The sequence below is a fragment of the Ursus maritimus genome, unplaced genomic scaffold (genome assembly GCF_017311325.1).
Source record: "Ursus maritimus isolate PB19 unplaced genomic scaffold, ASM1731132v1 scaffold_2, whole genome shotgun sequence".
Lineage (NCBI taxonomy): Eukaryota > Metazoa > Chordata > Mammalia > Carnivora > Ursidae > Ursus > Ursus maritimus.
The window spans coordinates 104,765,994-104,772,143 of record NW_024424452.1 but is presented as its reverse complement, the minus strand read 5'-3'; positions in this window follow the sequence as shown (position 1 = coordinate 104,772,143).

Here is a 6,150-nt window from a genome sequence, read left to right as displayed (position 1 = left end):
CAGCTGGCAAGTTAGGAGGGCGAGGCATACTTTCTGTGGCACTGGTGGACAGACCAAGCCGCAGAGCTGATGAGTGGCTTAGGGCTGGGGACAGAACTGGGAACCAGGTCTCTACTGCAGCCCAGAACGTCCCGAGGGCCCTCAGGGCCTCCCAGCCATGGCTCGTCCCCTCACTCAGGGGTGCTCAGAGGTCTACTGTCCCCCCAACACACGCCCAGCTCTCCATTCTTCAAAGCAAGCAGCCCAGGACCCCACCCTTCGGGTGGCCTCAATGGGTTCCATTGTCCAAGAGCCTCCTTGGCTTGACCCCAGCCCTGCGAGCAGCAGGACAGCAAGCTCGGAGAGGGGTCTGCCTTGTCCCCTCCTCAGCCTCCACCTGGCCGCCTTGGGGGAGCCTGTGGGGCAGGGGCCCCGCTGAATGTGACCTATTGTCTTCGGGGTGGATTTAGGAAGTGCCAAGCTCCCATCAAACAGCTCTGCTCCTCAGGTAAAACAAAAAAAGGGCTGTTCATTTAGGAACTTTTCCCCTTATCTCCTTTTCCTATCTCCTCAGGCTTAGCTATGGTGTAGTGTTCAAAACCACTTCCCCTCGGAGCCAATCAGAAGCCGGGGCTCACCCCGTGGCCCTGAGGTGAAGTTATTTATAAACGCCTCCCTGGATTATTTGAGCAGAGCCCTTTCGCACACCTCGGAACACCTTTCGGCTGCCTACTCCCCAGACACACCTGCAGCCCTGCCCGCCGGCTCCGCTCTCCCACCGGTAAGCCCCACCCGCACCCCCCACCAGGCTGGGGGTCATCCTTTGAAGAGGGGGGGCAGCAGGGACACAGAGATGGGGTGTGACAGGAGCCCACCAGTCCTGGGGGTCTGGGCTGTTTGTCAACCTGAGCCCCAGGGGGAAAGCCGCTGTGGCCCCTGAGTCTGAGAGCAGCCCCCAGCCTCCACCTCTGAGGAGCCCCCTGGGTCCTCACTTCCAGGGAAGGACTTCAGCTACAGGGCAGGAGGCCAAACGGGGCTGTGGGATGGGGGCTCTCATGGAGGAGGTCTGCCAGACCCCAAAACAGAGTGAGGGGAAACAAGGGCTGCTTTCCTTCGCAAAGAACAAAAATATTGGATGGTCCTCGGGCCGCCAGCCTTTGAAGCCGCTGGCCGCAACTCTTCCCTCTTTTCAAGTCTTGGAAGCAAAAAGCTCGTAATGCTTGGCTCACCAGCCTGCTCTGTGTGGCTGTCTCCCCCTCCTTTTGCCACCCCCCCCCAGATGTTCTCTTATTCATTCACCTCTCCACCAGCTCAGGGCACCCGTATGGGCGGCATGGAATCCCATTTGTCCCCATTAATCCTGAGAGATTGGAGGCGGCGGAAGGAAGAGAGCTGGAGGATTAGGAGAGGGGCGGCAAGGGCACAGCTCCATCAGTCCGGGGGAACTGGACTCATCCTGGGGCTGTGAGGGGTCCCAAGTCACCCTCAGACAGTGCCCCCACTCCTCAAAATCAGCCAGTGAGGTCCCCAGCCTAGGTCAAGCAAATCTCTTCTCTTTCTAGCATAAACTCCCCACTTACACTTGGCCCCACTGGATCTGAGGCACCAGGAGGAAGACCCACTTTCAGAGTGTGCCCCTCGGAGTGGGAGCGCGCCCCAAGTAGGGCGGACTGAGGGAGGGCTATGCCCCTGGATGGCTTCACTCACACAGACAACCCCGGCCCGGAGCCTCACAATCCTCCCCACTGCCTCCTCACAGCCAGAGCCCCACAGTCCCGGGGCGCAGAACCTGGCAAAGCCCTCCAGGGCAGCGTGGGGTGAACGCGCCTCCTCCATCACCGTGATAGCCTCTTCCGGGTGTTTCCCGGGCCTGGATGACTGTTCTAGGTGCTCATCTGTATAAATCCCTGGGGGCAGAGATGGACTCTTTTTTATCTCTTGACGTCCAGAGTCTTGGCACATCATTGGCGTTTAGAGAGTATGTGTTGAACCGAACCAAACAACCCGAGTCTGAGGCCAGCGAGCTCTTTGAGGGAAGGAGGGACCAGTTCAGTGCTGGCTAAGCTCTGGATTCCTTGAACGAGACCAGCAGGGTCCTTTCCTGGTCTCCTTGTCCACTTGCCCGCTTCCACTAAGACTAACCCTACTCTCCTTGCAGACTTCCAGAAGTCTATTTTAAGTGTCCCGTGACCTTGGTCAGGTCTCCCCTGCTGGAAAGTGCTTTTCAAAGTCTGACCTCAATCCCTTTAACTGGAGCTTGTTTCCTCAGCCCAGCACCCATCCCTATCCCCAGCAGGCAGAGCAGAGAAGGAGGGGAGAGTGGGCGTAGAGATAAGGAGTGGGATTTGGGGGTGGTAGCAGTGAACCTCTCCCCAGCAAGGGTACCCGTCCCTAGAACCACCGGCGAGCACAAAGACAACTCAGGGACATCTCATCTTCCCCTTCACGTGACTGATGAGGAAATTATGCAGGGTGAGAAGGGGATGAGAGGTTTGCCCAAGAAACATGGGGGCAATAGATATAAAAGGATATTGATAAAATGCCTTGGAGACCTACAGCCCCTATACCCTCACTCCGCCTGTCAGGGACACAGTCCCCAGCTGAGACGCCAACCCTCCTACCCCATCCCCAACTCCCCCCACCCACCCACCAGCCACTCAGAGATGGCTCTTTCCCTGTGGCTCCCACCCTGGATGCGGCGGGAAGCAACTAGCAGCTAAAGCAAAAGGGAAACCTCAAAGTGACCTTTCCTTTCCCCAGAACACAGCGACCGCCCAGGTTAGGACAAGTGATAAGAACGCCAGGGTGAGCTGGCCATGCCGGGGCTGCTCCCGTGCCTGGCACAGGTTCCCATCAAAGAACCCACCACCACACACACACACACACACACACACACACACAGAGCAGAGCAGGGCTGAGGAGGAAGTCAGCCTGGGCCACAATGACAGGATCACCTCCAGACCTGACCAAAACCCCACAGATGGCTCTCTGCCTCCCTGCTCCCGAGATGTTCTACCCTCATCTAAAGAGATGTTCCACCCTTCTTCTCACCAGTTCTGGGAAATTTTAGAGGGACAAAGGCAAGAAGATGGGCGGGGTAGACTGGGCCGGATAGGAAAAGAAAGGCCAAGAAAGGCAGAGCGACCTGCCCAAGGTTGCAGAGAAAGGAAGAGAATCCTCTAGAGTAATCGAAGAAATAAGAATAATAACAGGGTCAGAATTGGTTGCACGCTCACCAGGCATCCTTCCAAGCCTTTCCATGCATTAACTCGGGCACTGTGCCCAAGCCCATCTCTGCGCACAGTTTTCTACTGATGTAGACAGACCTAGTCAGACATATACCTGGGAAGAGGTACCTGTGGGCTTTCTTTTGTATGAATTCACTGTGCGGGTTATTTAAGATCCTGATGAGGGCCCCCCCCACGAAGAAGACCAGGAGGAGGTCTACTCAGCCCATACCCCCCCACACAGAGTCTATTTCCCCTTTGTTCCCCACCAGCTCCTCAGCTCCACAAAACCCCTGAATCCCCCTTGCCCCAGATGTGACCCCATTTCCCTGCCAAGCCTTGGAACTTGTCCACACACCCACCTCTCCTACCCTCTGCATGCACTTTCCTTCTGGCCCTCTACTTCCCTTAAGCCCCACAGCTTCCCCCCCAACCAGGTCTCTCCAGTAAATTGGGACCCGCCCCTCCTCCTCTCCACAGAAGGGGAGGCGGCAGGGGCACCCTTTTGTTCCTCCATATTGTCACATGGCACCTGCTATTTACCCCTGATCCGGTGGGGGATGGGAGGCGGAGAGGGGCTGACAGTGTTTGACGAGAGGCAGGGCTCCTTGATACACACCTATGGCAAGAGAGCCCTCGACTAGTTTCAGCGATGTGATCACTCAGCAGGGCTGTGTTTGTTTAACTAGAGATCAAGTCTTCACGTCCCCTACACCTCTCCCTTGCTTGCTCCCTCTTTCACTTCCCCACCCCTAACCTAGCATGGTGGGAGCCCCTTCACTCCCCGGGAACCCCAGAGCAGGAACCCCAGAGCGGTCCACAAGAGGCGGTGACTCCCGCCACCTGGCCTCTCCCATCCCCCTCTCCCCCTCAGCCCACAGAACTGGCAGGGATGAAGTAACCCCCCTCCGAAGCCCCACCCCCCAAACCCTGTTCTTGGAATTAGGAAGTGTGACCAGGGCACCTCCTCACCGGCAGCTGGGGTGGCTCCTGCGACTGCAGATTTGCCACTCTGTCTGTCACTGTCCCTGGAAAGCCAAGGGCCCAAAGAGGAGTCAGAGCCCCCCACAGAGCTCTCGAGAGGAGAGGTGGCACCCAGAAATCCCACTTCATCAGCTGCAGCGTTCCGAAAGGGGCACTCTGGATGCCACCGAGGGGACAACCCCCAGACAGCCAGAGCAGGGTCGTCCCTAGAAGGTCTGGGACCCAACAGGAGCAATTAAGATGGAGTCAAAGTCCTCGTTCGCATCCCCATACCACCTCCCTCTAAGACTCAGTCTCTTTATCCACAGAAGGAGAGGATTAGACCAGCCTCGGACGTAAGTTCCCTTCTAGACAAAACCACCTGAGTCGAGCTAGCTGCTGGGTTCACCTTATTTGTGTGGTACACGCTCAGGATGGGGAGAGCTTCCAGAGCCTTCTCCCCTTCAGAGCCTGTACCACCCTATTTCCAGAGAGGAACCAGCAGAGCATATGGGAACGGACAGATTCTGCATTCCAGTAAAGCAAGGGGGCTTTTTCTCCTCGGTTAGCCCATGTAAGCGGGAACGCCCCTAGCATCTGGCCCCCTCTGTAGGAAGCCTCCCCCTTCCAGAAGGATTTCCACCACCACGGCCCCCTTGCCTCCTTCCCATCCCTGGAAGTGACAGCCGAGAGTAGCCAAAGCCAACATTGGTGTGCAGGCTGGAGAGGCTCAAGTAAAGGGAGGTCAGAGGAGAAAAAGAGATCCTAGACCAGGGTGGTCAGGAAAGACTTCACAGTAGAGGAGAAGGAGGAGGAGGTGGAGGAAGAGAGCAAGACAAAGAGGAGAGGGAGGGGTGGGGAGGAGGAGGAACATAAGCAGATCTTAAGGATGGGCAGGTCTAGGGAGACAGAATGAGTCAGGGCATCAGAGGTAAGGAGGAGGGGCGCCTGGGTGGCTCAGTCATTGAGCGTCTGCCTTTGGCTCAGGGCGTGATCCCAGATCCCTGGGATCGAGCCCCGCATCGGGTTCCTCCGCTGGGAGCCTGCTTCTTCCTCTCCCATTCCCCCTGCTTGTGTTCCCTCTCTCACTGGCTGTCTCTCTGTCAAATAAATAAAATCTTAAAAAAAAAAAAAAAAGAGGTAAGGAGGAAAGTGTGGACAGAGCACAGGGGTAAAATGGAGCCAAGCCTGTCTGGGGGTGCCGAATGGGGCCAGGGGACCTAGCCAACCATTCTACAAACTCCACCAACACAGGGCCAGATGGTGGAAGAACAAACACACCAAAATAAGGAGTTTGGGCTTGACCCTCCTGGGAATGAGGAGGCCGAGGGTTTCTGATCGGGGGGTGTAGGCTGGAGACGGGGAAATCAGTCAGAAGACTCATGCAATAGTCCAGGTGTGAGATAAGAGCTGAGGGGGTGAGGGACAGGAGGGACACTGGAAAGAAATAGCAATGAGATCTGATGAACAGCCGAAGGTGGAGGCCGGGGTGGGGAGAGAAAGGGCAGGGACAAATGTTGGGGTGGCCTGGGTGACAGAGAGGAAGATCCCACTGAGGAAATGGGGAAGTGAGGGGGAGCTGGGTTAGCAGGGTTCTGTGGAATCAGATGTTAACCCCCTCCCCCACAAACACACTACCAGAACTTAGAACCTTTGAAAGCAGCCTGGGAAGGAGCTTCAGGGGCCACCCACCACCTGCCAGGGGCACAGAAGCAAGATCTCCCATCACTCCCTCTTCCAAGGGGCTCTTCCAAGGGCCCCCTTCTTCGGGTCCAGCTCCCCTTGAGCATCTTAGCTATTCCTTTGGAGGCAGTCTGTTCGATGGCAGGGAAAGACCCCTTCCAGTCCTTCTCCCAAGCCAGGCTGGGGCTCTGGTTCCTCTGGACAATTATGTTCCTCACTCATTGCTCCCAAAGGGCTCAGGGAAGCCACCTGGAAAGCTAGACCCTTGCAGCCCCTGGAGAGGGTGGGGAGGAGAAGA